The 26335-nt window shown below is 32.9% G+C and overlaps 1 protein-coding gene across 4 annotated transcripts in view; it reads right to left on the reverse strand.

The window, feature by feature from the left end:
* Grid2 (glutamate ionotropic receptor delta type subunit 2) overlaps nucleotides 1–26335 on the reverse strand; it is a 1411364-nt gene that overhangs the window by 502628 nt on the left and 882401 nt on the right. The gene's annotated exons all lie outside the window — the stretch shown is intronic.

The raw sequence follows: 26335 nt of genomic DNA on the forward strand, positions 1-26335 counted from the left end.
TTGTCCAAACATAAGCTGAACAAAGAAACTATAGAACTCAATAATACAATCAATAATTTAGCCTTAACTGACATATATAGAATAGTTCATCCTTCAATGAACAAATACACTTTCTTCTTAGCAGTACCTGGATCCTTCTCTAAAACAGACCATATATTTTGCCACAAAGCAACTCTTTGAAAATATGAAAAAGTAGAGATACTACCCTGCATTTTATCATATCATAATGGAATGAAATTAGAAATCAATGATAAAATAAAAAATAAAAGCTGTTCCAATACCTGGAGACTAAATAATATGCTATTGAATAAACAATGGGTTGCAGAAGATATCAAGGAGGAGATTAAAAAATTCTTAGAGGTGGATAAGAACACAGATACAAAGTATTAAAATCTCTGGGACACTATGAAGGTAGTAATAAGAAGAAAGTCAACTGCATGGAGTTCATTCCTTAAAAGAAGAAAAAGGCAACAAATAAAAGATCTAACATTACATGTGAAAGTTCTAGAAAAAGAAGAATAAATCAACACCGAATGCAGTAGAAAACAGTAAAAAAATAAAATTAGAGCTGAAATCAATGAAATTGAAACAAAAGAAATAATTGAAAAAATTGACAAAACAAAAGAATGATTCTTTGAAAAAAATAAATGAAATTGAAAATCCCTTATCTATGGTAACAAAGAGAAGGAGAGAGAAAACTCAAATTACTAACATACAAGATAAAAAAGGAAATATCACAACAGACACTACAGAAATACAGAAGATAATTGGAAATTATTTTAAAAACTTGTACTCCAATAAAATAGAAAATATCAAAGGCATTGACAAATTTCTGGAGTCATAAGATTTACTCAAATTGTATCAGGACGATATAGACAATTTAAATAGAACAATTGCAAGCCATAAAATAGAAGATGCCATGAGAAGCCTACCAATGAATAAAAGCCCAGCACTGGGTAGATAGACAAGACCTTTAAAGAAGAACCAATACCAATACTGCCTAAACTATTTCATGAAATAGAAAAAGAGTGAATACTTCCAAACACATTTTATGAGACCAATATTACCCTGATTCCAAAACCAGGCAAAGACACATCAAAGACAGAAAACTTCAGATCAATATATCTAATGAATATAGATGCAAAAATTGTCAATAAAATTCTGGCAAATTGAATATGAAAACATATCAAAAAGATAGTACATGGGGTCCATCACAGAGAGGCAACATTGGTTCAACATGATGAAGTCAATAAATGTAATTCATCACATTAAGAGAATTAAAAATATAAACTATATGATCATCTCCACAGATGCAGAAAAATATTTGACAAAGTATAACACCCCTTCATGTTCAAAACACGAGAAAAACTAGGAATAACAGGAACATATCTCAACATTGTAAAATTGATCTATGCTAAGCCCCAGGCCAATATCATTATAAATAGAGAAAAATTGAAAGAATTCCCTCTAAAAATTGGAACAAGGCAGGGATGCCTTCTTTCATCACTTCTATTTAACATAAATTTTGAAATATTGACCAGAGCAATTAGACAGATGAAAGAAATTAAAGGGATACAGACAGGAAAAGAAGAACTTAAATTAGCACTATTTGCCAATGATATGATTCAATAACTAGAAGACCCAAAAAATTCCACCAGAAAACTTCTGGAACTAGTAATGAATTCAGCAAAGTAGTAGGATAAAAGAATCAACACCATAAATCAAAGACATTTCTGTATATCAGTGACAAATACTCTGAAAAGGAAACATTTATAATTGTATCAATTGGGAATCAACCTAACAAAAGGGATAAAAGCCCTCTACAATGAAAACTACAGAACACTAAAGAAAGAAATTAAAGAAGACCTTAGAAGATGGAAAGATCTACCCTATTCTTGGATAGCAGAATTAATATTGTCAAAACGACCATACTACCAAAAGCATTATACTGATTTAATGCAATTCCAATCAAAATCCCAAAACATTCCTCATAGAAATAGAAAAAGCAATCATGAAATCCATCTGGAAAAATGAGACACCTAGAAAAGCTAAAGCAATCCTTATCAAGAAGAGTGAAGCAGGTGGTGGCATCACTATATCACACCTTAAACTATACTACAGAGAAATGGTAACAAAAACAGCATGGTATTAGCAACTAAATAGAATGATAGGCCAACGGTACAGAATAGAGGACACAAAGACTAACCCACATAATTACAGTTATCTAATATTAGACAAAGGCACCAAAAACATACTGGAGCAAAGACAGCCTCTTCAACAATTGGCGCTGGGAAAACTGGAAATCTGTATGCAGCAAAATGAAATTAAACCCCTATCTCTTACCATGCACAAAACTCAACCCAAAGTGAATCAAGGACCTAGAAACTAAACCAGAGAACCTGTATCTAATAGAAAAAAGTAGGCCCAAATCTTCATCATATCAGATTAGGCAGCTACTTCCTTACTAAGTCTCCTATAGCACAAGAATTAAAATCAAGAATTAATAAATGGAATAAATTCAAACTTAAAAAGCTTCTTCTCAGCAAAAGAACCAATCAGTGAGGCGAATAGAGAGCCTACAGCTTTGGAGAAAATTTTACCACTTGCACATCAGATAAAGCACTAATCTCTAGGGTACATAAAGAACTCAAAAAGCTAAACACCAAAAAACAAATAACCCAATCAACAAATGGGCCAAGGAACCGAACAAACAATTCTCAGAAGAGGAGAGGATATACAATCAATCAACAAATATATGAAAAATGTTCAACATCTCTAGCAAGTAGAGAAATGCAAATCAAAATGACTACTCTAAGATTTCATCTCACTCCAGTCAGAATGTCAGCTACTAAGAATACAAACAACAATAACTGTTGGCGAGGATGTGGGGGAAAAGGCACACTCTTACATTGCTGGTGGGACTGCAAAATGGTGCAGTCAATATGGAAAGCAGTATGGAGATTCCTTGAAAAACTGGGAATGGAACCACCATTTGACCCAGTTATCCCTCTCCTCAGTCTATACCCAAAGGACTAAAAAAGAGCATACTACAGGGACACAGCCAAATCAATGTTTATTGCAGCACAATTCACAGTAGCTAAACTGTGGAACTAACCTAGATGCCCTCCAGTAGATGAATGGATAAAGAAACTGTGGTATATATACACAATGGAATATTACTCAGCAATAAAAGAGAATAAAATCATGGCATTTGCAGGTAAATGGACAGAGTTGGAGAATATAATGCTAAGTAAAGTTAGCCAATCCCAAAATGCTGAATGTTTTCTCAGATATAAGGAGGCTAATTCTTAGTGGGGTTGGGAGGGGGAGGATGGAAAGATTGGACAAACTCTAGATAGGACAAATGGGAGGGAGAGGAAGGGAAGGGGCATGGGGTAGGAAAGATTGTAGAATGAGATGGACATCATTACCCTAAATACATGTATGAAGACACGAATAATGTGAATATAAATTTTTTACAACCAGAGATATGAAAAATTGTGTTCTATATGTGTAATGTGAATTATAATGCATTCTGCTGTCATATATAACTAATTAGAGTAAAAAATTAAAAATAATGATTATAAATGAAAAAAGGTGGCCATGCCCCCAAAATGATTAATACTAGTAACTACGTAGTACAACTATTAATATACTTCTATGGCATAAAGTATTATAGAGATTGAGCTAGGCCCCTCTGGTATATAAAGTATGCCTGAGATTATATTTTGAAATGTTCCTGAATTCTGTGAGGCCATCCAAGTTTATTTGTTCTCTTGAAAGAGAAGTGAAGTCCAGTAGTCATTAAACTCCCAGTTGAGTGTTTTCCAAAATTAGCTACTTGTGGGGCTTCATATACTTTGAAAAAGCAGGCCGTAGACTGGGAAAGTCAGACATGATATTCATAAATTTTTCCTATTGCACATAGTGTGCCATTCTATGGATAATCACAACTGAGCACCCATAATCGGACAGCTAATTCCCAGGGCACTGAGATTAACTGCTCCATACACCCTCTAAGCTAATGGTTATAAAAGTTTAAAGAATTTGACATATGTAAAAATGCATATTTCTGGGCCTCATTATCTAAAAGTTTGATAACTTTTTCTGCTTTGTAAATTCAGGGATTTGTAATTTTCATAAAATCTCCAAGTCCTTATGATATGTTGGGCATTGTTAACTCATTTTAAGCAGAGATGACCTAGGACTATTTATAAACAATGTCTTCTCCAGAGAAAGAGTTGGACTTTGTATAAACAAAGCATTTTCGATCAGTAAGGGGCTTTTTTTGGCCACATTTGATATTAGTGGTTATGGCCACTGGGACATGAGTGATTATATTAATAAATAGTACATAACATTTAACATGGAATCTTTTCCTTTCCCATGTATTGTGGACAAAAATTTCAAAAACACTTTGTGAAATTATGCAGGGCAAGAGGCTGTGAATGGAAATAAAAGATTGCCCAAGGGTGTTATTGCTTTGGGTACTTTATAATTGTCTATACTACCTGAGGTCAGACCTATGCAAAAGCTGGTGTTTTGCTGCCAAGATATTTTCTAAAGGAAAGAGATCCTTAAAAGAAATGAACATCAATTCTCTCTCTTAAAATAGTTCAAGCTTGGTGGTCTACCCTAAGTGGTAAAAGCAATTTCAAGGGCTCATTTTAAAGAACAATATAGCACTTAGAAAAGAAAATAAATAAGCATTTAACTCATATTCCTTGTTTTATCTACTCCAACCAATAAAAAGAAAAGTCAAGAATATATTTTTCCCATTACACAACTTCTATTGTTTATGTAAACTTCAAACTTTGTGCTAAGACTAGGGAATTTAAGAAGTTGTTTTCTTGCTTTTTATATTTACGTTTTATAAAATAAATTTTGGTAACTTTCTAGAGAGTTATTCATAAGATTACTTTACTATATTATGCTGATTGCATTGGCAACGTTTGCAGACAGATTACCAGGGTGCAAATCCACATTTTCCTGTTTATTTTGTAATCTTGACCCTGTTAAAAACGTTTCAGATTATGCTACCATACTGTCAAATCTCTCCAATGCCTGTCCTTCTCAGCCTAAAAGTCAAAATCGTGAAAATGGCTGATAAGCCTGCAAGTTCTGCTCTTTCCTCTTGACTTCTCTTCCTTCACTGCTTGCTAGTAGGTCTTCAGATGCAGCCATATCTGTCTTCTTGTTTTGCTTCCTTGGGACAGTTGGCCCAAAAACCTCAGAACCTATATCCTTTTCTCTTCTCCTAGTACTGGAAGGCATTTTTCTCTGATCACTTGTCATTTATTTCCTTCATATCTTTTAAAATTTTCCCAAGTAACTATTTCTTCTTTCTGAGACTTTCTCTACATATACTTTGGACTTCTATTTTTCCCCATTCCAACCCTCCTAACTTACTATGCCCCTTCTTCTGCTTTATTTTTCTCTCAAGCACTTATCATCCAGTAAGTACAATGTGTCGTATACTCATATGGAAGGGACTTTAGGGGTTTTGTGTGTATACCATATACACTATGTTCCCTGTTGCCCCCAGCTGTGTTTAGTAGATGATAAGAGCCAAATATTCTTTGAAGGTTGAGTTGCATATGTCATTTTTCTCAGACCAGATAACCAGAAAGAGACAATTTGCTCAAGATAATATCTAACAGGAATTCATCCTCATGCAAAGCAGTTTAAATTATTATTAGATTTGAATAATTACTCATATCTTTGAAAATCAAATTTTTTGTATGATTCTTAAAAGAGTACTAGGAATCCTGACTGTTATATAATCTATGTTTCCCATGGTCAGAGTTAACCAGATAATAAAAATCCTGTTCCCCTGTTTAAGTCATAAAATACAAAACACCTACTCAAAATGGGGAATATAAATCAAGTAGCCAAGAGAATATTGAATCATAAACCAAGATTTATTAAAACCAAGAGAGAAAAGAATCATAAAGAAAAGATAAAGATATTTTCTTCGGGAAATTTATTTAATATTAAATTTGTCAATTTCTTTTGGAGAAACCACTTTCAAAAGCTGAGGGTTATATTTGTTTGTAGCCTATCAGTTTCAGAAGTCTATGTGACTAAAAATAACACACAGAGTGGATTTATATGTAAGGAACTATTTTATTTATATATAGTTTACTACACCTAAGGAATAATAATCCTTATAAAATGCAGAAACAGATAAAATGTTACATAGGTAGGTGGGGGTATATAAAGGTTGACTAGTGTAATGGTAGGGAGGCCAGCCATGGAGTTCCCTAAAGAGAGCCTGCTTAATGATATTACCATTATCCAATATAATAAAAGCCAAATATTCTTTGATGGTTGAATTTCATATGTTAATTTCATTAATTTAATCCCTTTCAAAATTTGAACTAATTTTTACAGTTATATCTATTACTTTTGCTTTGCTCACAGTAAGATCTTAACATAAAAAGCATCACTGAACTGTGGATTTCATATGACTCCATATTGTCTAAATATATAGCTCCAAAGAAATATATTCAGAATTATCTTCGCTTTAATTTTTAGTATAATTGTGCAGATTTAGAATGCTTTAACAACATTAAAGCGTTCCATAAAGTTCAAACATCTTAAACATTAAATGGGGGAAAATCATATAGTTTTAGGGGAAAAATATTGCATAGTTATTTATATAGAGAGATCAAGCCAAAAATGCCTAAAAATACAACTAAATTATGTAAAATTTTGGGAAGGTTATAGTTATATAAGGAGATCACAGAACCATATCACATGAGTCCTTCCAATTTACAGTTAGGTTTAAAGATTACTTCTAGACCTCAGTGTATTCCAATATAATCCTGAACAAAAGTCTTGGCTGAGTACTCGCAAATTTCTTAGGACTAAATGCTTACTATATTAATGTATAAGCTTCTTTCAACTGCAAAAGGATTTCAAAATAATAGCAGGAACAATTAAGAGAATAAAATCAAGCCGATTAATATCTTATGTGAATATTAGATGTACTGCTATTTTATATAATAATGAAGTTCAATATTTTGTGCACTTACAATGTTTATAAGTGGAAAAATGTACAATTGTACAACTTAGTAATAGAATTTATTAAAAAAAATTGTAGATAGACACAATACCTTTACTTTATTTATTTATTTTTATGTGGTGCTGAGGATTGAACCCAGTACCTCACATGTGTTAGGTAAGCACTCTACTGCTGAGCTACAACCCCAGCCCTAGTCATGGAATTTTGAAATAGAAATTTTATTAAGTAGAAATTTTATTAATTAAAATTTTATTCATTTTATTTAATATGTTAAATTTACTAAAATTTAATACATCAATAAAAATTAATGTATTAATGAATATGTAATGTGTATGTTAATAAAATGTTTATTGATATATTATTTTTTATTAATATATATTATACATAATATACATGTTAGAGCTTATAAACAAACTAAACAAGCCATATTTATTAGAATTACTAAAATATTTAGAGCATTTTGTTAATTGCATAAGTGGAGAACTATAAAAGATGTGATTAAATATATTTAATTTATCATTGAAGTTTATGATAGTTGAAGGTATTTAATTAATTGAATGAGACCAAATATTATCAAAAGACCCAAAAGCAATTGTTATATGTTACAATAGCCAGGGAGAGAGATATTGATTTTTTTAATTTAATAATTTGCACATTACGCACTATAGGGATACGGCCACATCAATGATTATAGCAGCACAATTCACAATAGCTAGACTGTGGAACCAACTTAGATGCCCTTCAATAGATGATTGGATAAAAAATTGTGGCAGCTATACACAATGGAGTATTATGCAGCACTAAGAAATGACAAAATCATAGAATTTGCAGGGAAATGAATGGCATTAGAGCAGATTATGCTAAGTGAAGCTAGCCAAGCCCTAAAAAACAAATGTCAAATGTCTTCTTTGATATAAAGAGAGCCACTAAGAATAGAACAGGAAGGAAGAGCATGAGGAAAAGACTAACAGTAAACTAAGACGAATGGGGGGAGAGAAAGGGAGAGAGAAGGGAAAGCATATGGAAATGGTAGGAGACCTTCAGTGATACACAAAATTATAAGAGGTTATGAGGGGCAAGGGGGAGGGGGAAAAAAAGGGAGAGAATTGAACAACAGCAGAGGAGGTAGAGAGGGAAGATGGGAGGGGAGGGGAGGGGAGGGGGCATAGTAGGGGATAGGAAAGGTAGCAGAATACAACAGTCACTAATATGCCATTATGTAAAAATGTGAGTATGTAACAGAAGTGAGTCTGCATTATGTATTTGGGGAGTTCAAAACCCAATTGAGTCAAATGTATGAAAGATGATATATCATGAGCTCTGTAATATTTTGAACAATCAATAAAAAATTTAAAAAAAAAAGAAGAAAAAAAAGAACTTCCCTTTGAGCAGACTCAACTAAACCCTGTTGATGTTCTAGGGATGGTAAGAATTAATTTTCATTAAAGTTAATATTACATAAAAAAATAATAATTTGCACATTAAATATTAAAACCAGAGCACCTAGCACATAGTCTTTTCTGCCCACAAAACTTATCTTTGAGGCATCAAAGCATCAAAACAATCTTTTTTAAAAAATATACTTTTAGTTGTTGATATATCTTTATTACTTTATTTATTCATTTATATGTGGTGCTGAGAATTTAATCCAGTGCCTCACACATGCTAAACAAGTGCTTAACCATTGGAGCCACAACCCCAGCTTCATAAAACAATTTTTAATTTCTTCAGGCAACCTTATTCTTTTTCCTGTGAGTTTATAATGAAAATTTTCCTATCTTCTCCTTTTCTGTTTAAAATCCTGGGGTTTTCTTCTATAGAATATGAGTTATCTTAAAATCAGTTTTTAGGTTCACTATACATTCAAAATAGGTTTAATTGAATTAATTACCTTCTTCTATCTGAATTATTTTCTGTATAATATTATGCCTTGCTCTGTCCATAAAACTCGTGCTACTTATTCTGTGTTCCCAGTTCTTCCTTATGCCAATTAGGAGTTTCTAGGATTAAGACCCATTCCTCCACCCTTTGTTGTACCATTAAGATTTCTCTCTCAGAGATCTCATCTGTACTCATAGTTTAAACCCCTAATTCTCAAATCAACACCACAGCTTCAGTTTTTTTTCCTTTGAGCTCTAGTCTTACATTTCTGATTACTTGATAGATATTTCCATTGAGATGTCTTAGATTATCAATTAATATCTTTTTTAAAAGATCAAAATCATCTCTTGAAAAACAATCTAATCTATGGTTTCCTCTATTTCTGGCAAGAACAGCATTATTCTTCTAGGAACTTACTACTAAAAACTTGAAATAATAACAAATATTATTATGGTTAAAGTACTGGAGATTGAACTCAGTTTCACTTTACCAATGAGCTGCATCCCTGACCCTTCTGATTTTGAGACAGGGTCTTGGTAAGTTGCTGCAACTGGCCTTGAACTTGAGATCCTCCTACATCAGCCACCCATGTGGCTGCAATTACAGGCATGTGCCTTGGCATCCAGCTGGAACAATTATTGATATTGCACTTTTCCACTCTTCCCATTCATCTTCTCCCATCCTTAATAAGTCTCCTTGGTGGATTCTTCTTCTGCTTTTTTTTTTTAATGTCTTAGTCCTTTTCTATTTTTCTTCCTACTACCATCATCCTGTCTCCCTTATTTGAATTCTGCCACCATAGTTCAGGTCATTACCATCTCCCATTTAGCAGTTGGTCATTCTTTCTGAGAGCAGTTTCCCCATGTGGTAATGTACCTCATTTGTTGCTGCTGGGAGTTAGTATAGTCGTCTAACAGCTTGTTATACTCTGTTCCTCTAGTGAAACTTTTAAGTACAAATACTTCACACTCTTTAGCCATAAATTTAAATGCTCTGTGTCCTAGCACCATGATACCTCTTAATCTTATTCCCACTTCTTCCTTTAATCAATACTCTAATCCAAGGGCTAGAAAACTTTTCCTGTAAATGGCCAGATAGAAAATATTTTAGACTTTGTGGGTCAGATGAGCTACAGTCTTAAATCTTCGCCTCCATCATTGTGGCACAGAAGCATTACATGGATAGTAAATAGCTATTTCCAAAAAAAAAAAAAAAAAACCTTCACTTAAAAATAGGTGGTGGGCCAGATTTGGCAGAGAGCCTTATGCTGCCCATACCTTCTTCTAATCCAATAAAATATATCTGATCAACCCAGAGAATGATTAAAACAAAACAAAACAAAAAAAAACCTTGAAAGTCAGGCTTGCATCTGGTAGATATAAAGAAATGACCTAAGAGTAAAAAAAACAAAAAAGAAAAAAAAAACCCAAAACATTGAAAATGGGCAAAGAATGTGGATAAATATTTCTCCAAAGAAGATATACAAAAGGTCAATAAGCACATGAAGCATGAAGCATGCTCTCCATTACACATATCAATGAAAATCAAAACTACAATATCACCTTAAACCTTCTAGGATTGCAATAACAACAACAACAAAAAAAAACATTAGCAGATAATAGGAAATAATTGTTGGTGTGGATGTAGAGAAATCCAACTTTCAGATTTTGCTGGTAGAGGAGCAAATTGTGTGCATTCATGAATATGTCAAAATGAATCCTGCAATTATGTAAAACTATAATGCACAAATAAAAACATAAAAATGTGTAATTTAGAGTGCCTGAGAAAATGTTTGTTAAGAACATCTATTATCATTCATCTAATTACGTGAGTTATTATAATTTTCTCCAATAAAAAGGAGAAAAGAATATCTATTATTAGGATACCAAGATAATAAAATAGCTGTCATGAGCACCTGATTATATTTCAATGCTCAGTATCTAATAGGTACTCAATAAATATATATTTGTTGAGTGGAAAGAAAAGTACTATTACACTGGCAAGCATTTTGGCAATTTCTCAAAATGTTAAACATGAAGTTACTAGATGAACAATCAATTCTACTCTAGTTATATATATAAGAGAAATGAAAAAAATTAGTTTCACACAAAAGTTGTCTGTAAAAGTTCATATTAGCATTATTTCTAATAGCCAAACAGTATAAACAATTCAAATGTCCATCAACTGACAAAACATGGTATATTTGGACAACAGAATATTGCTTATCAATATAAATGAATGAAGTTTTTGATTCATGCTATGACACAGATAAATTTTTTTTCACAGATGAATCTTGAAAATGCATTGCTAAATGAAAAAGCCCAAGATGGTATTGTATGTTTCCATTGATTTGTACAAAGAGAACAGATATTTGCTAGAGGCTGGGGGAAGGAGGAAATGGAGAATGACCACTAGGGGGCACTTTCTTTCTGAAATGATGAAAATATGCTTTACATGGATAGTGGTGGGGCTCAATAACTACGGATAAACTAAAACACTGAAACCTACTCGTTAAAATTGTAAATATTATGGTATTTGAATTATAACTAAATAGACTCTTACATTTTAAAGTATCTTAAACTTGCTTCAGAAAAGTTTTGTTTTTCTGCAAATAGCAATAAATAGATAAATAAATAAATAAAAACTCAGAGACTAGACTTTGAGACATGTACATAATGTCTCTTTTTGAAACTAAATTGTATTGGAAGATTCTAAGCCTGTAGCAGGAGCCAGACTTCATGCACAGTCAGAATTCCTGCCAGAGAACAACCCTTTGAATATGCTTCAAAGTTTCCAAGTTCACATGGGTAAGACACCAGAAGACACTAGTTTCTTCTCTGGAGAATGTTCGGTGTCTATGAGTCTTTCTCAAACTTTCTAAAACCTTGTAGAAATGAACAGTGATGTGAATCAAAATTCATGGATTATCCAAACTCTTCATTTTAGCCAAAACTGTTTACTTCTTTTCTCTTAAATCGGCGAGTAATCCTGAGAAGTTATAATAATGAACATATTCAAGTTGTTTTTCAACTTTTCTCATTTCCTTAAATCCAACCTTATAGCCCTGAGTAATAATTGTAGGACTGAAAATGTAAAATAAAGCCATAACAATAATGCAGCCATAAAAACTCTGAGAAAGTAATAAGAAGCATTTGAAAGAAAGTGCCTTGTTAGTAAGCAAATGGCATAATTAACACTTAACTGTATCCATTACATTCTTAAAATATAAATCTTGATTTTATTATTCACTTTGAATACCACTGCAGGTTTTAATAATGTTGGCATCATCATCAGAGTATGAGGAAACAGTTCTCAAATAACATCAGCTCATATGTCATAAAATAGTTAACAAACAATACATGAAGTTTATATATATCGCTAAAAATAATATGTGAAGTTTAAGAACAAAAAGGAGAAAAAGTCTGTTCAAAAATGTTAAGATATTAATTCACATTACAATATTTTAAAATTATTCATCAGAAAAGCGAAACAACTAAATGAATTTTTGCACATAAATTTCAGTTTTCTATTGCTTGCATAACAACTTACCACAGATTTAGTGACAATATGAATTTCTCTTACAGTTCTCAAGGTCAGATCCAGTAAGTGTCTTACTAGGCTGACATCAAGGTGTCTGCATAAATACTTGGGCATAGAGAGCAGGTATTTTGTCAAAAAGCACCCTTTGTTATAAACACACAAAAATATGAACTAAGGACATGTAATGTGAGGCTGATTAAGCCCACCTACAGAATAAAAAATGAAGGAAGTGAAAGCACATTTTTACACCTCCACTACCACCCTAGCTCTTGCCTGGAGTTTTGCCATCACCTCCACACTGGTCTTTCCAAGACTACCATTGCTTGCTGGTGTCTATTTTACATATGAATCAGGATAACCTTTGTTTTGTTTTTAGAGAAACAATTTAGCCAAGCAAAATCACTCCTCTCTGAAAACATCTGAATGGCTTCCCATGGCATTCACATAGTTCATGTCTTTCCAAAGTCTTAGAAGGCCCTCTATAAACCTCTCAAGCTGTGTTACAAGAGCTACCCCCTTGTGCTACAAGAGCTCCAGCTGCCACCACATTCTTCTGCTAACCCTGCTCAAGCAAAATGTTCTCTTGGCTGTCAGCACACACCCATCCCAGGCCCTACCGCTTGGCCTTATGACCTATGCCATATACAGGGGCTTTGATTCCTAACTCTTGCTCTCTCTCGTATTTCGCTACAAATATACTTACCTAAAACATTCCACCTGATATATCCTTTTGCTTGTTCTATTTATTGTTGTTCTCCCTGTATTAGAATAAAAGTTCTTTAAGAGCAGTGGAATTCCCAAACTTTTTCTATAATGAATTTCCAACAATGCCTGGTACATGGCAGAAAAAACGATAATCAACATTTTTTCCCCAAATGAATTAATGAAAACAACCTTCAGAGATGTTTCTAACATTAATTCTTACCCAAAAAGCAGAGCTTTTAGGTGAAATTTAGGAATAGTATCTCTGGATTCTGGTCCTAACGTCAAAACCTGTTTCAATATGTATAATATCTTGAATTATAAAAATAAATGATATATAATATTATTATTAGTCTTTGACTATCGTTTGTCATTCTTGACTTTAAATTTTGTAAATATGAGATTTCAAAAGCAATACTGATAATGTACAATAAAAACAATCTCATGTCTCAGAATCCTTTTAAGGATAAAATTCAGATGGGCCCCATTACTTTGTGGTTTATTCTTAAGCAGCACAGTGACTTCTGGTCATTCTTAGCTCGGCAATTTAAACATCTCCAACCTTAGAAAAATTCAAATTTTAACCCTTATTAGGAATTGAGGTTTCTCCCCTCCCCTAATTTGGATCTGTTACTGGTGATAAATCTCCAGCTGGAGAAATGTAGTTGGCTTTTTTTTCTCATTACCAGACAGTTATTTCAACTCTGCGTCCCTAGCCTTCAACCTGGGGTTGCTGGCGCCCACGTTCTGGGGTGAAACAGAGAAAGGCAGGAGAAAAACAGAGCAGGGAAGTTCTTACTTGATTGTTTCTGGTCCTCCTGGATTTAAAACTTTCTTGGTTCTTTGGAGACTATTACAACCCTTCACCTCCTTATAACATACACATTTTCATGTCTTCCCATGCAGATGATGTGTATCTTTTCTAGCAGGTATGCTAATTTAACTAATCTCGGGGTTTTGGCAGTACCTCCAAATTCTCTGTAGTGAGGTCTGTCTGTGACCTTTAGAATGGGCCCTAAGATGACCCAGAGAAAAGATAGTCTTGTCTTCTTTCTGGCTCTTATCTGGTGCAGGGGCATACACCTATTTTGTCCAATAAACATTGAGAGTTCAAATTATATTAGGGAATATCAATCTCTTTGTCACTTAGCCAAGATATTACACCAATTGCTCATGTTTTTAGACTTTGCAGGAATAAATCAATCACTAGGCCACTAATTCTTCCAATCTTTAAGAAATGTCCATTCATGATGTTTTCCAATTAGACTCCCTTGCATCCTTTCCTCTTGGCTAGAGTTTTAGATGAAGATTTTAGCTTTCCTGGGGGTGGGGGTTGAGCTCTGCAGCTAAAGGACTAGGTATACTAACAGTTCTTCCAAAAAAAATAAACTCCCCTAAATTTTGGCATGTTTATATCCTCACCAGTAACCATACCCTCCCTTGACAATTTTTCATTTGGGCATTTTATTCATTTTGGAGTTTCATTCGTATTGTTTCTTGTTATGACAACTTAAATTTTTTCATTTACCAAGCTACTACATTTCTATTAAAAATTTTCTGCAGCCTCATTTGTGTGGGTGTTAAGTTGAAATTAAGTTGAAGTCTTGACTCCCTTGGAATAGTTACTACCATTGTTTTTTAGTGATTTCTTTGCCAATAGTTTTTTCCACTCCAACCCCTTGCTAGAGTCAACTTCCTTAAATAGTCTGTCTATGTGTAACTTACTTGCCCCGAAGGTTTTAGTGGTTTCCCTTGGTTACTAGAAAATCCAAATTCCTCAGCATCCTAGTATTATGCTTCTCTTATGGTGAGGGTTAAATAGAAGATGATTATGGCAAAGCCATTCCTAAAAAGTTATCTAGAAATCACATGCAAATACAGGAAGTAGGACAAATGTATACCACAATTTCATGCCCTACATGGTAGTGTTCAGCTCAGGATGGATCCTCTTCTCCCTATGTATCCTCCCAGAACAGGCTATTCTCTTCAACAGAATTGAGTCCCTGAAAGGATATCTGACTGAAGCTCAGGTTCTAAGTTGTAGTGAGTGAATTTTCAATATTAGTACAGTTTATGACTAAATCTTCCAATTAAAATTTCAAAGCATTAATAGACAATATGACTGTCATGGAGTTAACAAAGGGAAAGTCGTAGTAAATGTCCATAATTTCCATGTAGTCCCAGAAAACACCATTTTTCCAAGTCTCTTTCTGAATATGGGATTCGATCATCAGTTGCCACTCAATAGAGCTTAATGCTATATAGAGATTTGTCTCCATGACTCCTTCAGTGAACTAAACCCTTCCTTATGTGAAATTTCTGTAACCAAGTATCAGCTTTAAAAAAAGTGTCTTGGTCCACACCCTCTGGGCCTCCTAATTTCAGACCAAGGAATTTAACTGGAGTTTGCATTAGAACATTGCTTCTCAGCATTAGGCCAGTGGTGCTCCATACAGAAGGATTCCATGGGAAACTTTGTAAAGTGCCCGTTCCCAAAGACTTTTGTTTAATTGATTTGGGCTGGAAAGCAGGCACTGGGTATGCTTTTTAACAGCTTCCCAAATGATGATCATATTAAACAAAACTTGGCAACTAGTGCTCTAACTTGACTGTAATTTGATTCCAGACACGAGCATTCTGGAGTCTTCTTAGCATTTTCCTGAATTGTGCCTGGATATGACCCTGCATTAAAAGATACTAACATATTAATTTTTCTTTTTTGTTAAAAAATTACATCTGTAAGAGATATGGTTACAGGAAATAGACTCAATCATTACCATAGCTTTATGATGTTCAATCATAAAATGAGTATTTTTCCCCTATCAGTTGAAAATAGGCACTGGGAAGGAAGAACCATTCATTCAGGTCTCTAACAATCTAATAAAATCAGCTGTGGGCTTGCAGGATCATGTAACACAATTTTTTTTTTCCCTATTCCTAATTCAGCTCTCTTAGAAGATGGATGTGCTTTAGTTCAGTGCTTTGGTATTTTTCCAGCCAAGATACCTGCTGTTGGCTTAGATAACCAGTTATAATTTAATAAGTCTGTGACCCCTTTTTATTCTATGTATTCATTTGTGTAATTATATTTTCTGTCATCCACTTAGCTTGAGTTAGGTGAAATGAAACATGCAAGAGGTGACAGAAGCTTATGAAATGTATATTTTGTTGAAATCTATTTCCTGAAAATCATTGTGGGAGGTCCTATTTGAGCTAATGGTACAATCCTGTAAAGAACTTACCCTGAATCTTTATCCTGTACAGTCTTCAAATAAGATGGTTTGATTAAAGATTTTTCAACTTTACTGTGGTAGAAAAGTGATACACATTTAGTAAAAATAGTACTTTGAATTTTGAATTATCCCAGGCTAGTAATATGCAGTATGGTACTCTCACCATAGTGTGAAGTGACAGCAAGGGGCAGTTCCCTGTCACTCAATCCCCAGGTTAAACAACTGGCACTCCACAGAGGACTGCGTTGCTAAGCTATTATGTTTGGTTGGTTAGTGGTATAAAGTGCATTTTCCACTTATGATTTCAACTTACAATGGATTTATTGAACCACAATACCATCATAAGTCAAAGTGTATATGTAGTTTTTGTTCAGGATTGAATGTTTGCATTTCCCTCAAATTCATATGCTAAAACTTTAACCTCCAATGTTATTGGAGATAGGTCTTTGTGAGGAAATGATGAAAGTTAAAATGAAGTCATAAGAGTGAGCCTGATCCAAAAGAATTAGTGTACTTAAAGACATCAGAGAGCTCATTCTCTTCCTTTCTCCCCACAAGTATACACACACAAAAAAAGAGTAATTTGAGTTCATAGCAATAAGGCAGTCATCTTTAATCCAAAGGAATACTCTCACCAGATACCAACCCTACTTTGTATTTTGATCTTAGACTTCTAGTGTTCAAAACTGTAAAGACATAAATTTATGTTGTTTATGCTATCTGATCTTTGGTATTCTGCCTTGACAACCTAAGAAGCCTGTTTAGAAGGTTGCCTATTGATTTACTTATACCCCCCACTAGATATAATGTGCTTTGAAAAGCAGGGACTGTGTTTGTCTTGCTCACTGTGTATCGTTAGTGTTGAGAACCATTACAGTACATTGTAGGTACACTTGAATAGAGGCAAAATAGTAGAGTAAGAACAAATCTTGGAAAACAAACATTTTTAAGTTTGAGTACTAACCTATTACTTTCAAAAAGTTTAACTAAACTCTCTACCTCATGAATATGAAGTATTAATTTCATTAAGGTCATCTACCTTATATGGTTGTTGTGAGGCTTAGAACAGTTAAGAATACCTAGTTAGAGTTTAATAAACTTTTCTAATATTGCTATATCTATTGATCAAAAGAATTAGTGAGATCTAAACTTCAGAAATAATAGTAGGATTTCTAGGGCCTTTAGTGAAATGAATTTGGAAATAGAACCTTTATTCATACTAAATTACCCAAACTTTCATATACACAAATTGAATTAAATAGCATCATATTCACAAGGTGGTAATAAACATGCTTTTAGATGCAGATTACAGAAATACTCTTCTTTCTAGAGAGAATTTGATCCAGGAATTTCTCTTTGCCACTCACCTTCTATCTTAATGTTGGCTTAATTTGTAAGTCTGTTTATTTCCAAGAACCTGAACAGCAGCTACCTCTGAGTTTTACTGTTAAAGACTAGAATCAAGAGACAAGACATCTCTTTTCAATGGATTTCCTTATAAAAATGGAAAAGATTTTAGTTGCTACAATTTAGATGACAATTTAGTGATCAATTAGTCACCACTGGACCAATTGATGGGGCTGGTGTCAGGGATGCCATGTTGATTGGCCCAGCTTGAGTCATAAACCCAATCTTTCATGATGTGTTTGTGTCTGGGCGTAGGGGAATGCATGTGGGTGGATAATAATGGTGGTCCTCTCCTGGATATCAGATAACACATTTGACTCAAACTCATAGGCTTAAGTCATTTTCCTGCCTCAGCCTCCCAAGTGCTGGGATAATAGTCATGCATCACTATGCCTAGCTAAGGAAGTTTTTTAGAATATTCACAAATAGTTAGATTCACTAAACTATGTACTAAAAAATAATTAAAGGGAGACTTTCCTAAATCTTATAAGTAGAAGAGATCACTGTCCCTAATTACTGCACATGCAACAGTGAATGTCACATAAATCAACCAAAATATTTTCCTAGGGTTTTTATAAGGGAAATTTGTTGGAAGGAGTCTTTTTTTTTTTCAATTGAAACATGTTTTTATATGTCCCAAACTGAAGGTAAATGTGGCCTCTGTAGTTCCTTATTTGAGAAAGATACCCAAAACCCAAATGAGTTTTGGACTGTTTCCTGACAAAACAGACACACTGGCATCCTGAAGAGATTGCCAGTCATTTATACAATGTGAATTTGGTTAATATTTTAATCAAATTCAAAACGCAAACATAACTCCTTTGGGGGGATTTGATGTGGCCCAATCTTTAGAAAAAAATCTAAGTACTAAGAGCATGTCTCAGGGGACTCTGAAACTGTGGGAATATAGAAACCAGACATTAGCCCCTAAGCTCATTTCTCTCAGGTTTCCCACGCTTAGTGTAAGTGCTTCAGATTTGAAATACACGAGAGACTTTTCAGTCTAAGGTTTAAAAATATCTCTGCTTATAGCTTGTTTCACTAGAAAGCTTAACTTGAAATAAAAATTAGATTTTTTGCCACTGTTTAAATCCTAACAGGGTCTAATCATCACCTTGTTAACCACAATTTTTCTATGACCTTACCCAGATAAGTTCACATTATAATCTAAGACATATAAAGAATTCAACTTCCTTAAAATGACAGAACCATTATTGTGCCTATAAATTTTTTAAATGACTAGGTTCTTAGTGCAATCTTTAATGAAGAATAATTGTAGGCACTGAATTCAATATTCTTCTATGTGGTCAAAGTCACTAATAAGCCAAAAATAATAACATTTTGTTTGCACATTTCAGTGACCATGGGTGTTTGAATCTGTGGGCAAAAACTATTTCTTTTCTAAATTTGAGTTCAACATAGAAGAATCCCTATCATTAGCTGCCTGAATGTTACCTGCAAGTTAATAACATTGCAAAAGACAAGTTCAGCAAGAATGGTCACCACAGATCAGATAATCATTTTAAGCAACACAAAACAGGGCTCCTTTGAACTGACTTAAATCAAACAAATTCATTTAATGACTCGAAACCACTTTCAGTTGACTTTTATGTTCCCATTTCATAGCAATTAAGATAAGTGAATTTCCCTATGATGATGCAGCGTCATTTTCACAAACTCATTGTAGCCTGCTTTTGAAGAATAGAATGGTTGGTTTTTTCCAAAGGTTTTTAATGAATAGTTGTTTCTGACACTGCCTTTTGAAATTACTCACTTCAACACCTAAAAAGAGAGGCAGAAAATGAAAATCTGCAACATTTAAAAATAGATTAAATATATCATCAGCCAACTATATTCTGAGAAGATGATTCACTAATTGTGAGACAAATGACACTGAGTATAGAAACAAACATATGGAGGCAGTTTAGGTTGATCTTGTTAATCCAAATTAATATACTAATAAAACGTGATACATAATGATGCAAGGCATCACAAATCAATGAATGAGAATGGGTGGATGTTTCAAGATATAGAAAATGGTTCAACTATTTTGAAACAAAATATCCAGTTAATTCTTTATGGAATACCATACCAAAAATTGTCTCAGACTTATTGGAAAGATATTTGTAAAAACTAAAACCACAAAGGGATAGTGGGAAGAAAAGGTGCAAGTCTGATTTTCACCAAGTAAGGCCTTCATTGCATAAAAGTCAGTGGAAGAATCAAGAAAAGTGATTTGACTGCATTGAAAGTACTGCTTTAAGTCAAAATAAAATAATCTATTAGAGAAATATTATAAATAAACATGACAAGTAGTAAATATCCTTGGCATGAAATGAGCTCATAGAAATTAATAAAAATATTAGGCTAGAAAATATAAATGAGAAAAATATGTATTACGTAAAAGAAAAGAAAAATGAATCCTTGTTTGACATGCATAATGCAAATGCAAGCTGATACTCTCTTCCTAGTTATCAAAGGTTCACAATTATGTGACTCCTTTAATATTGACAAGTGGAATAATGAGGTATGTTTTTGTAAATAGGTAATATCATAACTGCTAGAAATGAAAAATGGAAAAAGATTTTTAAAAACTATAAATAACATTTAAACATTTTAAAGAGTGCTAAACACATCAGTACTCCTGTTTTTGAAAAGCTATTCATTGCATTCAATATAATATGTAAAATGGTGAAAAAAATAACAAAAAAGTTAAATACTGTGATATTTGCATAATTTTTGCTATAACTAAAAAGTATATCCATACAGTTTATAATCTTAGGTTTACAAAATAAGAGAAAGCCACCAAAATATTAATAGTAATTTTATTCAGTGTAGTACTATTGTGGATAATATTTCTTTTTATTTTCCAATTTTTTTTTCCAAGTAGTAGTAATTCATTTTTTTTTTCATTTTCTTTTTATGGGCTTGTTTTAGTTACACAGAAAATTGACTCATTTTGACATAATTATAAAAGTATGAAGTATAATTTGTTTTAATTCATTTCCCAGTACTTCCCCTTTCCCTAACCTACTCCTTCCCCTTTTCCCTTCCTTCTACTCTACTGATCTTTCTGCTATTTACTTTTAGTTTTATATATGTATATACATAATCAGACAAAAATGATTTTAAATTCCCTGTAAATCAAAGTGGGAAAAACGTTATGTATAATAATCTAAGAATATCAAACTCCAAGGTTATGTTTTCTTCTTCAATTGACCAAGAAATTAAAAGCTATATACAGTTGAGTCACAACACTTAACAATTCTCCAGAACCACTTTCTTGGGTATTCAGGGCTATGTTCTCAACTTTTACCAAAAGATTATTTCAAAATAGACTATTTCCACTGGTGAACAAAGATACTGAGGAGAGTGAAGTCCTATGTGAGACACACATTAAAAAAAATAAGGCAAGGAAGGGAGACTGACCTATGTTATTACCCTAATTATAAAACCTGTGTAGCTGACAAATTTTTGGAGAGGTAGGTGGCTTCTTAAAGACTATAAGACATTTCTTAAACACCCACAGCGTAATAATTATATTAGCTGACTTTAGGACACCTTGACATTTTCATTTCTTAGTTTTCTTTTATTAGCATTGACTTTGTTCCGATATATCATTTTTGTTAATTATATATTATTCATTTTAACATTTTTAATGTAAATTTTATCCTTTCAAGTTTTCTTAAACCCCTTATGGAAGAAGCTAGAAGCTGAATAGAAAAAAATCATGGGTCAAAAAACTATAGTTTGGCACTCTACTCTGTTTCTTGTAGGTCCTTAAAATAAGAATTTTATATTTGTTAAGAATTGCAAAAAGTGCATGCATGCATACATTCATACAATATAAAGACAAAAATACAACACAGACTTAAGTAACCCACAAAGCCTAAAATATTTACAGAACAAGTTTGCCAACCCCTGGATTAGACAGATGGTTGGAAAGCCTGTCAGCTACATCTTTGGACTCTCTCAAAATCCTCTACGATGGGAATGGGTACTTGTATACAAATTTCCCTCTCTTTTTTTTCTTTTTTAAACCAGAAATTGAACCCATTGTTGCTTAATCACTGAGCCACATCCTTAGCTTTTTTTTTTTTTTTTTTTTTTTTTTTTTAAGATATGGCCTAACTTAGTTGCTAAGGCTGTTCTGGAACTTGTGATCCTCCTGCCTCAGCCTCCCACGTTGCTGGGATTACAGGCCTGAACCTCCAAGTTTGGCCTTAAATTCCTCTCAGTACAGCTCATAGTCTTACATTAATAATCTTCTCTCTATTATTATCACTTTATTCAAACATCTCTTTAAGATGTGAACTCTTAAACATACCATGCATACCTCTTATCTTTCTACTCTGTGCATATAAGTCATTCCACTTGAAATTTTCTTCAACCTTTCCTCTACTACTTCCTGAACTCCCTGGCAATCTCAGCCTTTGTGAATGCCAAATGATAGGATTTCATGTAGCACTCGCGCCCTGTAATGTGACATTTACAATACTCTGTCACTAATACTAACTTTATCAGTTTGTATACATGTCTTGTACCACAAAGAGACTGTGAATCACTTAGGGGAAGGGATCACATTTTATGTCTCTTGGTAGTTTCCAATATACCTCAATACTTTGCAAGCTTTTGTAAAGGGGTGTTTCTTAAAAGTGTGTGGAATTGTTGTCATACTCCTTTTTTCTCCTAAGAAACAAACAAAACCCTTCGATATCTTTCTTCTGTTTTAAATATTCTATTTTTTTTCTTCCTCATTACAGGGTTTTCTTGGATTTTTGAGAAAAGATTGTAGGCAATATGCCCAATAGATGTGTTTTAATTATTAAAATGTGATATTATATAATAAATCTCATCAGATCTTATACAAATTATATGGAAAATATAAAAGCAATTTAGATTATAAAGCAAACTTTTTTTCCCAAAATAATGCATAATTTATTTTCTAACAAACCACAAACTGTAGTTGATCAGAGTGCTAGCAAGAATCATTTTTTTCCAAGAAAGGCAAAGTACCAGTGCCTTTTATAGCACAATTCTAAAGCAATCATGCTTTATGTATAATTAAAGCATATTTCAAACTAGAATAATTTCATAGCTATAGTTTTTGAATGTCACATATGATCACAATATTCATTTTTTGCATGGAACAGAGTGAAAACATAGAATAGATGTCTTAGTTATTTCCTTCACGTTTAAATACATCTTGATAATCAAAGGCTTTGCATAAAAATTTCAACATAAGATTTTATGCTCAAAGATATTTAATTGGCTCTACAATTAGGTTTTTTTAAGTTTCTTTATTGAAATATCATTGACAAATTGTAAATTTATATAAAGTGTATCCTTTGATAAGATTTGACATTTGTATGAATCTGTGAATTTAGTTCAAAAATCAAAATAAGGAACACATCCAAAACTATTTTCTAAAGGAGCATTCTATTTCTGTAGAGCACTGAAAAACTAGCTAGTGAAAGACGGGTACGCTTAGTTTCAGTTCTCATTGTGATTAACATGGAGCTTTATACTTATAGCAATACTATTCATTGATAATCTAATGACAAGCTAATGCCCCTTACAGTTCACAGTCTTGGTGATCTGCATTCAGGTCACTTACCTTCCAGATGCCTGTTCCTATCATCATTGTATTTTCTTTCATTTATTCATACAACATTAACCGAGAAAATATTTACAATCTGAGAATATAACTAAGCTCAATTTGAAATATATCTGTTGAACTCTTCTTTATTTGATCTTCTCTTCCATTCTCTGAGGACTTGCCTTTCCTGGCACCTCTGGCTTAATGGTAACTTTAGTTAGCAAAGCAGTCCTTACACATATTCCTAACCTGGGGTCATGTACTTTCAGCAGATCACTATAATCTGACCTTGTCTTCCTAAATTCTGCTACACACTCATATTCTGTTTATGGAACACAGAGGACAGTGAACAAATTCATGCATTAGTTGCAGAGTTTAATTACACCTTAAAGTCATCATCCTTCAGGTCCGGGTGGTTTTTAAAGCTGCCGTGTACATGTGGCACTGCTTAACTAATAGCAAAACTATCAAGCACCATATGGATACGTTGGGTCAGAATGAACATCATTCTTCTGCTTTTCAAATCTTGCCATCATGCACTAAAGGAGCCATGCACAAAGCCATATTTGTTTGCTTATAAATTTGAATCTTTGATTTAAAACATGCCCATGAAATAACATAAAATGTCTCTATTTCATTTTCCATGGGGATGCCATTAAAAATAAAAAAGTGTTGATGTGACTTCTGTTTAATACTACAGATCCTTAATTCCTTCATGGATTTCTTCTGCAACATAATTTTCTTAATGATTTCAATAAATTTCATTAGCTTTTTGGCAGGCTTATAACATTATTGCCTCCTTTGACCTTGCAGTCAACTAAAATCGTTAATTCTTTTTCACCTAATCTTCTCTTAGGAAATATTTTTGCCAATTTTATCATTGCCATTTTCTTTTCTTATTGCTAGAGAAAAGGTTGGCCTTTATCTCTGTCCAATTTATTTGCATTAATTCAGACATTAGCTTCCTTCTTCTGACAGTAAAGCCTTGAGTATTCAAACATAACAAATTTTATCTTCTTAATCAAGAACTTCATGCTTCCACATAAAAATATGTTTAAAAGTGTGGCCTGAAATTAATAATACTAAAACTTTATCGAATGTATGTATGTTTCATATTCATAGGAAATAATTCAATAAATTTAAAATATTTTTACATTGTTAATCCATTTTATGGAAATAAACAATGAGGAAGATTCTATTTTGTTCCTTTGCTTTGTTAATGTAAGAAAAAGAATTACCAGTAGAGGAAATTACATACCATATTATAATTCAAAAATTATGTTCTTACTATATAATGCAGAAAAAAATACACATAAAATGCTAGCAAAAATTAAAACCAGGCATATAAAATATACTGAGATATTCTATTTCTAACACTTCTTTTTAGCAAGTAGTTAATATTAACATAATCCTTAATTAAACATAATAAGAAACACATTTTATCTTATTTCTTGGTTTAAATTCCTTCTATTCACAAAAACTCAATATTTATAAAAATAGTTTTTTACAAAAATGATTAGTTTCAAGTTTATACCATTTCTTTAAAATTTCTGTTAGTAGACTAATGAAGAAAGCAGTGTTTTTTATTTTCTATTAGATACCATTCTTAAACAAAATGTGATTCTATTGAAGTGAAATACATCAGTCATTGCAATGTATTAGAGATACATAATTCATTTTCTTCAATGAGACCTCAATTACAATAACCAGGCTTAATCAGATAATTAAAATTGGTTAGTTTCTTGAATATTTGTTATCTATATGTAATTTCTATTGTTAATATCATTAAGTAAATCAGATTAATAAGATTAGAATTTTAAGCATTACATATGTGTAATTTTCTGTATTTCCAATCATCCAGCATGAACTTCATTTTTCTTTTGCTACTTAATAATGGTTTAATATGAAATTGTTAAACTACCTGTATCTTTCCTGCAATTACAGCTATGTCATTTTTGTCCCACATGTACAAAAAAATACAAAATTATTTTTATATTTTCTTTTTTATGTTTGTCATTATATTTAGACTCTTTAATAAAATGAAAATGTCCACATGAAAGTATGACACTCTCTTTTGATGTTTTGAATGATTTTATATTTCTGTATATAATGCTATGACACTATTTAAGCATAAGATCCAAAGCAGTATCAGACAATTTTTGTATGCCTGTTATTAAGCTATAGCACACAGGATAATATTACTTATATGCAAAATATCTGGCCCATTTTCATCTCTGTATATATTAATATAGTAGTATGTATCTTAGTTCATTTTGTATTGATATTAACAAAATATCTGAGACTGGATAATTTATAAAGAAGTTTTTTTTCATTCAGCTTCTGATGGCTACAGGGTTCAAACTAGTGAGGGCTGACATGTGGCAACATTATGGGAAAAGGGATTGGGTGCATGCAGATGGGCCAAAAACTGAAATGGCCTTACCTTATAAAAACCCACTGTCCCAAGTGAATCTAGTAACACTGAGTCGCTCATTTATGAGGGTAGAGTCCCATGACCTAAGTACCCTCCTCTAGGCTCTACGACTCTTACAGATCACATTATCTTAGCACCACCACACTGGGACCAAGCTTCCATTACATGCCCCTTTGGCTGACAAATCACATCAAATCATATCAGTGTTTATTTGGTTTATGTGGGATTTTCTGTTTATCTTCTTTTTCTCTATTAAGATATACACCATGTATCATCTCTCAATTTATGGTTTTAATATGAAAAAGTCACTAGGGGACTGCTCTGGAAATATATTTCTTGTTCCATCTCCCTTTCTCTTTCTCTCTCTGGCTCCTGGCTACTAGTAGCTGGGCAGATTTCCTCCACTTTACCCTTACACTAGATGTTTCTGCTCTGGAACCAGCCAATGACATCTGAAACTGTGAGCCAAAATGAATCCTCTTCCTTTAAGTTATTCATGTGAGGTATTTTGG

Source organism: Ictidomys tridecemlineatus, chromosome 9 (assembly GCF_052094955.1).
Source record: "Ictidomys tridecemlineatus isolate mIctTri1 chromosome 9, mIctTri1.hap1, whole genome shotgun sequence".
Taxonomy (NCBI): Eukaryota; Metazoa; Chordata; class Mammalia; order Rodentia; family Sciuridae; genus Ictidomys; species Ictidomys tridecemlineatus.